Here is a 12,051-nt window from a genome sequence, read left to right as displayed (position 1 = left end):
TTTCTTCCAGACTGACTTGGGAAATTAATGGAACTATTTGATTGTAATAAATAACTGAAGTAAAGTTTTGTACATGAATAATTTCCTTTCTGTTAATGTTGATTTACTTGTGATCACGGCCATGGATCACTCTGGGTGTGTTACAGTAAGACATAGACACAGCACGTCAAAGTTCACTTTTGAATCAGGTTCCTTCACTCACCAAATATAAATGTAATTTCTTAACATTTCAATAAAGAAAACATTAATTAGATGAAATAGACCAGACTGTAGTGAAGTTAAAAGGACAACCTCTTCAAATACTTCTGTGATTTCAACATGAGATTCTTTAAAGTTCTCTGGGAAAAATGCTGCACTTGAAACTGATCCTTGAGCTGCAGCACACCAGTGTTGTGGTGAGCAGTGCACTTCATCCTGGGAGTTGTTGGTGTGAGAGGTTACAACAAGCCCCTCAAGCTTGTTAGCAGTGACCTCATCTTTGTCATTATCTGAAGCAGTTACTGTTACTAAACTGTAGGGCATTGTGGTTTCCATTGTTTTGAATAATTTCATAATGGATAAAACTATTCAACAGTTTGGTCTAAACAGTGCTAGATATTAATGTCTTACTGTAAATCTTGTAAATATCAGAGAGTACAATTAATAATATGTGTGTGAATACTCGAATATCTTGACTCAATTAATGTTTTGACTGAGTGCCAAGTTTTGGCACAAGTTCAATTCACTGAACCACCAGAGCCATCCGGCAGTCACTAGTTGTGGTATTCCTTGGGCTGGTCAGACAACTGTTCCAAACTCTGCACACTTTATTGTGTTCAAACAAGTCTGAAATGGAGAACAATAGAACATTATTACCCTACTATGTGTATCCATTTGAATTTGCACCTTTGATCTATTTTGTTGCCATAAGTAGACTCCTTCCTTAGATTGATTTACGGACATTGTGTATCTTGCAGCTTTGATCATTCCCTGTGCTTCACAAGCTGTACTTTTGTAGCACTCATCATCCCCATGCTTCATGAATTATAGTGTATAATTTGCCTATTTCTATATTTTTATATAAAAATTAAGGTTTCTTCCCCTGCTGTCTTTACCTGCTGTAGTCCTCATAGGGAATTGTGACAGAGCTCTTCATCCTTTATGTGCCAAAATTCCCCTTCTTGTAGTGTGTATACTTTTCCTTTGAAGTTTGAAATATTTAGTGGTCATAAAATTTTTACATCAGGGTCTTGTTATATGTGGCTTCAAAATATGTGAATTTATGCACAGTTGACTACCCTAATTGTAACAACAGTTCTTTGTGAGGGAGAAAATTTTGGTCTTGTGCAAGTTGTGCAGAAATGAACACAAGATTCAGCAGAGAGAGAGAGAGAGAGAGAGAGAGAGAGAGAGAGAGAGAGAGAGAGAGAGAGAGAGAGAGAGAGACAAGTCGGCAGAAAGTAATTATGTTACACCAGTGTTGTTTTACTGATGCAAATGTACTTGTTTGGTACATTGGAATTTATTCAACTGAAGTATTACAGCATTCACTAGGTTTATGTATTGTGGAATGAACATAACTGATGAGGCAGCACCACCAGCAGGTTCAATATTTGCTCCCTTGGTCAGATCACACAGACAGAACATGTTACTCATCCCTTCCACACCACTGCCAGACCCCCCTCCCCTCTCCACACACACACACACACACACACACACACACACACACACACACACACACACACACACACACACACACACACACACACACACACACACACACACACACACATGCCTCTGTTTTGTGAGGAAAAGTGTGCATTCTTTATTATGACTACAGCTGTGTTGTGCTTCATGTTAGGATTCCCATGCTTCTATGCATCCTGGCCTAGCACAGGACTGTTGGTTCAGCTGAACACAAGAGAACTGCTGGGACTTCAGAAAGAAAGTTAGAAATTGTCAGCAGAGTAATAGTTGGTGAAGAAGTGTCTGCTGAAGCTGGTGTCACAGCCTTGCTAAGTCCATCAGCTGTTACTTGTTCTTAAGTGTGCTGATAATTTATGTCTCAGTTTTTACTTGTTAATATTAGTTTCAATTCTTGTAATGCAGCTGGTTGTTATGTTCTCATACACTGCATTTTTACTGAAGATCACTAATATTGATATTATGGGATTCAAAAACAGTCATGAAATGTAAATTTCCATAATAGATATAAATATGTTAGACGTTCTAGATGCAAATTCTCATTATGTGAAGCTTTTGCACAACATAATCCGTCACATATAACAAGACGCTGGTGTAGCTGTGATTCAGATGAAGGGCAATAGATCATAGAATCAAATTCAATAATGCATTCAAAATGTGTGACAAGGAAGTCAACAAAAGAATATTTATGATCAGCTTAAGGATCCAAATATACAATGCATGTTAATATGACTGCTAAGGAAACATTAGGGCATGTCTGCACTTCATCATTAAAATTGTGAGCAAACTGAACTAGCAAAATGTGGTGCTTCAGACAGAACAAACAGAGCAAAATCACGCTCATTGTGTGTGATATGTCAGCCACATCCACCAATGCTTGTATTCCTCCTGTCATTCTCCTTCACTCTTATCATGAATCTAACAGTTACATCAGGTTCTTTCTTCATCACTTTTCCTTCTGTCAAAAGGAAAAAAATAATCAAATAGTGTACGTAGTTTGTGTTTTGGACCGAAGAAAATGTCATTCATAGGTGAAATAGACCATAGTCATTTTATAAACTTCTGTCATAAGTTGGAAATTATATTGGCTAGGATTCTTAGATTTATGCAGTAAGATTAAGTATTTGTCCCTGTCCTATTTCATGGCTGTGTTAATGCTGTGAATGGCCAGAGCAGTGGCGACACATGTCCACACTGAGCAAGGATGTTTAGCCAGCTCATGCTTTTCCCCATAGACCTCAGAAAGTGTTGAGTGCATTCTGTTGCCTCAGAGACACCCTACTGAGATTAATTTTGCTTGCCACACTTTTCTTGTTCAGTGTTTTTTTTTTTTTTTTTCCCATGGTCAAATACTCAAGTGTAGACATTCTCCAATATCAGTAATTCACATTTTATTAAAGTTTAGTTTTTTCACGTATGTATCCAAAAGAAGAGCACACAGTATTAAGGCTCATGTCATTGTCAGTAGTGATGATTATCACTACCATTGCTTCACAACTTTTTAATTGGCGTGCATGCATATCACCTGAGGAAAGACTTAGACTTGCACCTCACAAGTAGCCTCCCTCACCCATACCTAGGATCACTTGAGAACTCCTGCATATTTTCTTGAATTGTTTTGTGATGTGCTGAAACAAACATTGACAGTAACAATATTCCAATACTCTCTAAATAGAATTTTTCTCTCTCTCCTCTATTATGTAATATAGTATTTATGAATAAAACTGAGCAATGATAAAATTGAAAAGATAGGTTTTTATTTTGTGGGAAGCAACTGTTAGTTGGGAAAAATGTGAGGGAGGAAACAAGAATCTTAGCACATGTAGTTATCCCATGAAGAGTTTCTAGAGGGAGCAAGATGTCAGAAATACAAATTATCCATGCCAAGAAGATATGAAGAGAAATTTATTAAAACAACATGCAGTGGAACCTCGGTTACCGAACATTTCCCTTTTGAACAACTCGGTTTTCAAACAAAAATTGTAACTCATAATTGCTTTGGTTGGAGTACAATAATTGTTTTCGAACAAAGTTACTTGATTTCAAATACTACAAGATGTAGCAAAAGCTGCCATTTTTTACCAATTTATAGTTTCTATAAATATTTTCTTCAATTTTATATATTTGGAGGAAACACAAAGGTTAAGACAGTAATTCAGTCTTTGAAATAAGTTAAATGTGATCCTGTTGAAGAACCTCGATGTAAACAAACAAGGTTCAGCGCTCAGCTCCTGTGGCCCTTCTATGACCCACAATGCCATCACTACTTCACAACTGCATTTTCCCATTGGCTTTTCCCAGCAGTAAGATGTTGGCAGTGAGTGGGTTGCTCCTCTCCGTGTCACTCTAAAGGCTTCTCTCACTTGATTGGTGACAAAGAGAATACCTGCATGATCTAAACAGTATCTTTTGATGAGTTATGTGTCACTAAGTTCATCCAATACATCCTTTCTGGATAAAAAATTTCTAAGCTGGAGATGTGGAGGCCATCTTAGCAGTGGGAGCGTCAGTCATTACCTGCTAAGACATGGTGGACGGGTGTCTGAGAACGGATTAATCTATTTTACATTGATTACTATGAAGAAAATAGTTTAAGTTTTCAAACATTTCAGATTTCGAATAGCATTCAGGAACAAATTAAGTTAAAAAACCAAGCTTCCACTGTATTTAGAAAATATTTAAAAAAATTCATATTTTCAAATAGAAATATTTTAATTTGGAACATTCTTGAGATAAAAGAGGTGGAACTTGTTTTGGGAAGGAACATCTAGTCTTGAAAGTTAATGGCAAAAAAATGGTCATGGAAACCGAACATCAGGCTTTGCTGAAATCCTGTTCTCTTGATCTGTTTAAATAAGACATCAGCTAAACCTTTTTTTCCTGCTAATTTGTCTGAATTGAAGGTATGAGATGGTGAATGACTGAGTGTGAGACAGTGAGGTATGCACACTGTGGAAGCAACAGAAGTAGCAAATGATGGCAATAGGAAAGGTAAGATGGATAAGTTCAGGGTTTTACTTTTTTGTTGATAATTCATTAAAATTGCTTGAAAATTTTAGCCACTATGTAAATTTCTTTGAAATGTTATGCAAATTGTGAACCCAACACTGAAAAATGTGCCCTTCTTTAAAATGGCAGCATTTCTTAATATATTTAGTAAATAAACTCTGACAGAGAATAATGAATTCAAGAATACTTGCTAGAATTTGTAACTAAATATAATTAACAATCATCAAAATTAAAGTTTGCCACAATTTGCTGAGTGAATGTCAAAATTCTGAGGAAACTTAGGCAAGCAAAGCTGATGGAAGCATATTGGAGATAACAAGAAAAACTCATTTTCAGCAGCAGTTTTTGTCCACAACCTGCTAAGAATACTGCTGCAACATTTCTGAAGCTTTTGTGTACTGTTTAAAACCATACAAAGTTTGCACCAGACAAATATTCATTCTTTAACACTTGCTTAGATTATATAATGTGTGCTGTAAATGTGAGGGTTTACTTTGATACTTTGGAAACCTGAAGGAATACAGTACAAATTAAGAAAATTCCCTCTCCATATACTGTTAGTTTGCAGTGCTGAATAATTTTTTTCCCTATAATAACCTGTGTTCTCCACATTTTTTTCTGTGGAGTTTCAGTTCTTTTTAATAGCTTCTGATGTTAGGATTTACAATTTACCAAAATTTATTTATTTTTATTTATTTATTTTATTTTTTTTCATGAGAAGGACCTCAGTTTCAGCACATTCCAGTTTCAATTTAATAAATATGTGTGTGTGTGTGTGTGTGTGTCCAAAATTCAATAGAAAATGCCTTCATTGTTGGTTTTAAAATTGAAATAGTGAGTAGTTTTTCTTTCTTTTTCTTTTTTTACGAGCTGGGATCATTTGCAAGTCAATGTTGCTTTGTTCTGCATGCCTCAAATATTAGACAAGATGAATTATTCAAAGTCACACCAAGCTGCTGGAGGAGCAAAATTTGACAGGACTTGTGGGATGTCCACCTTGACACACAGTGACCTGACATTGTAGCAGTAACACACAATGTGATGTTTTAGTAATTTCCTCAAACAGTTTGATCTAAGAACAAATTTCTGGGAAAGCCCCAGGAAAAAATTAACTATTAGAAAACACTTTGGTCATCTTAAGAAAGAAAGACACCTGAGAAGGCAGGAAAGGAAACTGGTGCAGAGAAACACTAGGAAACCTTTCATGTTGGATGATTGTAGTTGACTCTTCATGATTACATGACATGTCAAGACAACATTCATTGGTCATGTAGTCAGTCTATTGTCATATTATAGTGATATGGTGTTACAGAGCAATACCGAACCCCCTTTGTGATGTAACTAAGGATATTTTTACTTGATGTATGATCTCTTATTGCTTCATCTGCAAGAATTAACTTGAGGAATACATAAATGAACTTGGAGATAGAGGGATCAGAAGAAGAATCAACAATGTAGCAAATCATAAAGATCTCAAACAGTGTTACAACTGTCACAGCTGTTCTGGTGTATTGATCAGATGTAATACCTTCAATGTTGCTTTGTTCTGCATGCCTCAAATATTAGACAAGATGAATTATTCAAAGTCACACCAAGCTGCTGGAGGGGCAAAATTTGACAGGAGTTGTGGGATGTCCACCTTGACACACAGTGACCTGACATTGTAGCAGTAACACACAATTCCTCACCAGCTGTGTGTGGAGGAAGTAGTCTGTTTTACCCAACAGAACAATGTCCCAGTTTAATGACGATGTGAACAAAAAATTCAACACAAGTAATAAATTAAATTGAATAAGATAAATACTTGGAATAATTTCAGGCACCAGTGATGGAAGGTAAAAATAAAATTAGCAGTTTTCATGAGCCTTCCAAAAGATTACTTACAGTAGTGAGTTTAACAAACCATGCAAGGTAAAAATGATAAACAAGAGGTGCCTTGACTTAGCCCTTACTGAGCAGTGTGACACATCACTAAAAGCATCTATGTAAAGTAGAATACACAATTGCCAGTCTAGGTAAACTGCTTTGATGTAAAAGCATACACAGCAGGATAGTTATGAAGATGTTAACATTAAATTTGTATAATATTAATGGCTCATTATTTTGTGGTGCCAGTAATTAATTTTGGACAACCATTATTCTGTCCATGTGTGGGATTTTCCCATGTGTCTTCATTCTTTACATCTCACATGAATAAATCTATGAATGAAATATGTTTCTGTAAAATTTAACTAAGTCTTGTGAACCTTGTCAATGTTCCCACACTGCACTAGCCGAGCCAGAAAGTTAACGTAGTGAGTGGCAACAGCAGCAGCCTCACCTCCGCCTCCCACCCTGCACCACCCACTACTCCCATGAGGGTAAACTGACCCTTGTGCAAAAAGGGAATAAATGGTAAGTCCTGGAGTTTGGGTCAGGTGTTAAAAAAAAAGAAAAAAGATTAACATTTGAAAGATAGAAAGGACACATTAAAAATGTTATAGTAACTGGTGACATCCTGGGAGGCGGAGAGTCACTCAAAGCAGCAAGCTGTGCTTGTTTATATGAAGCAGCAATGTGACTTGTGTGTGAACTCAGGCCTGTGGTGTGTTGTACAGTCTGAACATTTCATTTGAATGTGTGTTGTTGAATCTAGTTATTAAAAGAAAACTTTAACATAGCTACTTTGATTAAAAATATGCAGTATTATCATCATATTTTTTAAATGGGTGATACTGGATTGATGTAAGAGATACACTGTATATGCATATGAGAGAGAGAGAGAGAGAGAGAGAGAGAGAGAGAGAGAGAGAGAGAGAGAGAGAGAGAGAGAGAGAGGTTTCAGAAAAGAAAATATTTATTAATGAAAAGTTAATGTATGTTCCTGACATATAGAGAACACTAAGCACTTATACAAAAGTACAGGTTGTCTTCTATCAAGATTATCTGACATCTCACTCCCTTCAGTAATCTTCTTTGTGGCAAGGAAGTAGATACACTTATTATGGCATCATGTAAGACTCATCTGGCCAAAACAGTTTCCACTTGGCTCACAATTAAAAAGATAGACTGATGGATAACATATAGATGCTGCTGAGACCTGAACCTGGATTTGCACAGTTACTAAGTAAACCATGTTACTCATGAGTCATTACTTTCACATGATGCAGTGAAGTCCAGACTGAGGTAGTGAGATGTTCATGATGGCACAATTTAGTGTTCATGACATCACAGTTTAGATAAGAAGTCTGTTGCTAAAAGTTTACCATTGTGCCATTGGCTTCATGCATAGAGAATGGTGAAGGTAACATTAGCAATGACTTTATGATAGTGATGAGGTTCACTATGAAAAAAATCTGACCATCATTGCCATGTTAACAAGAATGAACTTTTCAATGACAAGGTCTACATCAGTAGTAAGTCATAGAGTCGTGATGCTGAGTAATCATGCCACTGGCTGTATATCTTTATTAAATATTAAAAAATGTAGATGCATTTCTACAAAATTATTAATAAGTTCATATAATTTCAGGTTGGTATGGTGTATGAATGTAGGTGATGAACTGTCAACATCTTGCTGATCTCAAGTGTGCAGTGAGCCAGTGGGGTGAGGCTGTCTGGCCAGGTCTTGGTTGTGATGCAAGTATTGCCTCAGCCCCTGGTGGGCCCCACTGGCCAGCCAACCTCACTAGGCATCCTGCTATGCTGTTTCTGTTGCTGCTGCTGTCGGCCAAGACTGGGCTAGGCCAGGTCGCGGCCCTTAAGGGCCCATCAGTGCTGCCACCACAGAGGGTGCAAGGAAATGTGGCAGATGCGGCCTGGCCGGCCCCAGGTCACCAGCACCAAGCTGCTGCTGCTATAGACTAATGACCCGGTCACCCAACCCTCTCCAGTGTCCTCCTCCAGTACACTGTCAGACTACACCCTCTGTGTTGCCTACACTGTTGGATTTCTGTTACATCCTCCCTTCCCATTGTGTTGGTGATGTAGACCAGGACTCGTGAGTGTTGCCAAGGAGCCATCACAGCTGCCGTAATGGTGAGCACCTGCCAAGCTCCAGCCAGCCAGTGGTGGGACAGGTGTTAGCACAGTGGTGTGAAATGTGACTGTGTGAACCCTCCAGCAAAGCCATAATGACCAGGAGTCACCAGCTGCAGTGTCTGTCCAGGTTGTGTCACATGACTAACAATTTAATGTTTAAATGAAACATTACTCACATTATCTAAGTGAACCTGTTTATAAATTGACAAAATCATGTAAATAGTTTTCTTTATTATTGTGTATAGCATGCTTGAATATTTAAAAGACTGTCGTACAGCCTCTCTAACTTGTCCCTTCCCTTCCTCTGTAGCAAGACAGCAGCCTGTGTATTGGTCCAATGGACTGTTGGCAAGCTTTTTCCTAAATATCTGCCATCAATGTGACACTTAAGGATGCAATACATTTTGGCCTGTGTGCAATATATCCTCATTCTCATCTAGATTTCCAAATTCTCTTAGGTTAGAAAGGTAGCTTGTCATCTTTTGATCATTGTTCTGTTGCTCCTCAAATGTAATTTCTATAAGTTTAATACCATTTAGCATTAAGCCATACTCTGCAGAGGGAGTGGTGTACATGTAGCAGCAAAACCTGTTTTCAGGGCTATAAATCCTCATGTAATTCAGTCCCTCTGACATTACCATTACATGTTAATGATGATCCTGTTGCTTATTGACGTTTTCTTCTCAATGGTAATTTTCATACATGCAACTGTTTTTGTCATGTGAGATAGTAGGATTCATATTTATCAATTCTGCCATATTAAATGTTATATAAAAATAACTACTACTAATAAGTCGTGTTTAAAACAAATTTTATGCCTTTTTCCAAACCAAAGTGTCCTAGTCATATTTCTCGAGTGGAAACAAGGCACCGGGGCCCAGCCAGTAAGTTGTTGAGCCTGACAGAGCCCCAACTCCAAGCTTCCCTCTCCCATCCATGCCCCTCAAAGGACTCTGGGCCCTGCCCACTCTGTGCTGGGATCCATCAGCCATCACACGTCAAGTTTACCTGTGTCGTAAGTGTTGACAAGAAAACAAAACTTCTAAAAGAAATGTGTACATTTTAACATCTTGTTAAACACTCTCACTCATTTTTCACTCTAAAACTTTGATGGTTGGTGTACATTTTGAACATGCAAGTAGCCCTAAACTTTTTTCTCTAGTAGCTCATTAAATCCTTGAGAAATATGTGAATGTGCGTTGAAAGTGGTTATTATGCTATGTTAATATTTATTACTATAGGCAAATAAACAATTTGAATATTTTGATTGTGAGATAAATGTTGATTGATTCAAACTGATATAAATATATTATTTTCTTGTGGAATAGGATCTAAGTTTTACTCTTGTTACCTTGTTCATCAATACATCTTTTAGAAAGTGTCAAATGTTGTATATGACAAATATAACCTTTCATATTGTTTTTACAACTTGAAGTTTATGTTCTGTTGTCAGTCTGCAGCATAAGCTCCTTCAAGTCCAGCTTTTCAAGGCCAGAATGTTCAGGCTGTAGCAGGAAGCTGGTGTTACTGTTGGCTAGTAAACTAGTGTGTGTGTGTGTGTGTGTGTGTGTGTGTGTGTGTGTGTGTGTGTGTGTGTATGCACACGTGTGTGTGTGCATTGTGTCCTCTACCAGTGGGTCATAATAACAAAACTAAACTTAAGTCAGTAATTTAAGACATATCTGGAAGCAATTAGTCAAACAATTTTCATTGTTATTTACTGAAAAAATGTCAAAGTTCTTACCACTGAAAAATGCTGGACTGAGAAAATTATGTGTTTATTATCTGTGGACTTGTGTATTGAAACTCAAACATGCAGATATGAAATTTACTCAAAAAGAAATGTTGGAATGAATCAGGAAAACCAGGTATGATCTTGAAGTAACTGTTATCTGAGCTAAGTGAGTAAATGTCCAGCATGCATATTACTGATCAAAGCAAAGATTATTTGTCATGTATTAGTTATAGATTCTTTTCTTTAATTTTAAAGAACTGTTAGAAATTTAATATATTTTGAGTTGTTTCATAAGATGGGATTTGTATATATATTAGTTTCAAAAGCAAAATTTTATACCAAAAATGTTGCAATGATTCTGATATCTCATGAAAACACTACATGCATGAAATCACTGGTTGCATAATGAGCATAACACTGCAGTACCAAGGTTATAGAATCAATTACACACCATTGTCCACCCTGTGTAGTTTCTTGATGCACTAGAGAATTTTCCATAAAGTATTACCATTAACCAGAGCCCAGGTACAGGTCAGATCGACTTTGATCCGTAAAACTGATTTCAAAAGAGTTGAGGTAAAGCCACTGTGGCCTGAGATGTCTCCCCAGCAGCCAAGTGACACCCAGTGTTGGTGGTACAAGTCCCAACAGCACCAGCATTCAGCACCCCTGGACAAATGGCCTTGACCCTTTGCTACAGGTCAGTCAGTGAGAAGCACCTGTCTGCTTTCTCATGCAGTGTACAGAACAACCTGTTATCCCTTGTGTAAACATCTGTAAGAGATGATAATGATGATAATAATAATAATAATAATAATAATAATAAATAATAATAATAATAATAATAATAATAATAATAATAGTAAGACATTAATAATTATAAAACTTCTCACATGTTAATCAATAACTAATCCTAAGTCATAATCATGACCTGTATCAGTGTGTGTTACAAACTACAAGCCTTTGTGCTACTGTTTTATACTTCTCAGCATCTCTGCCTTTGTGGTGTACTGTAACATAATTAGTTATATATAGCCATGTTTATTCTTTTGTTTAACTGTTCCGATTCAAAAAGATAATTATGACTGGACGTTTGCATTGTTTCGACATTGAGATTCTAAATAAATTCTAAGAATCTTTTGTAGGATTTTTTCACCTTTCAACACTTGTCTTTGAACAGTTGACAGTGAATCTGTAGACACACTGCAGACTGGACATGGTGTGCCATAAAACTTCTACATCTGCACATTTCTAAATGTTATAATTCACTGAGTTATTCATTATGATGATGACTGTCATTATCTTCAATGTCTAGCTGTGTGTTTTGGAAGGCTTTGCAAAAATGTCTTCTAGATAATTTGTCTATGTATAACTCTTGATTTCTCAGCATTTACTAGATTGTGCAAATCAACATAACATTTCTTCCTATTAAAGAAATGCTTGGCATCCCATGACTGAAACTAAATACCTTGATTCTTCTATATGCTTCTATTTTTTTTTTTTTTTGGTTTGGATGGAGTTGCCATTGTACTAGCAGGAAAGTCAAGTTCAAGCAACATCCACCTGGGCCATAGTGGTCACTCATGGCTTGACTGGTGACAAGC

The 12,051-nt window shown here is 36.9% G+C and overlaps 1 protein-coding gene across 6 annotated transcripts in view; it reads left to right on the top strand.

Annotated features, from left to right (window-relative positions):
- The window catches only part of LOC135105693 (serine/threonine-protein phosphatase 2B catalytic subunit 2-like), a 111,961-nt gene extending 100,374 nt beyond the window's left edge, over positions 1 to 11,587 (top strand). For 3 of the 6 annotated variants that reach the window (XM_064014081.1, XM_064014080.1, XM_064014079.1), the window contains one exon: positions 8,204 to 11,587. The gene's annotated coding sequence lies outside the window, so the exon portion shown is untranslated. Of the gene's footprint in view, positions 1 to 10; positions 4,675 to 6,965; positions 7,087 to 8,203 lie in introns of those variants that run through there. The other 3 variants (XR_010270972.1, XR_010270973.1, XM_064014082.1) reach the window with 3 other exon arrangements.
- The last annotated feature ends 464 nt before the right edge of the window (positions 11,588 to 12,051 follow it).

This window comes from Scylla paramamosain, chromosome 12 (assembly GCF_035594125.1).
Source record: "Scylla paramamosain isolate STU-SP2022 chromosome 12, ASM3559412v1, whole genome shotgun sequence".
NCBI classification, from domain to species: domain Eukaryota; kingdom Metazoa; phylum Arthropoda; class Malacostraca; order Decapoda; family Portunidae; genus Scylla; species Scylla paramamosain.
Note: the sequence above shows the minus strand (reverse complement) of the source record. Positions and strands in the feature narration are given on the sequence as shown.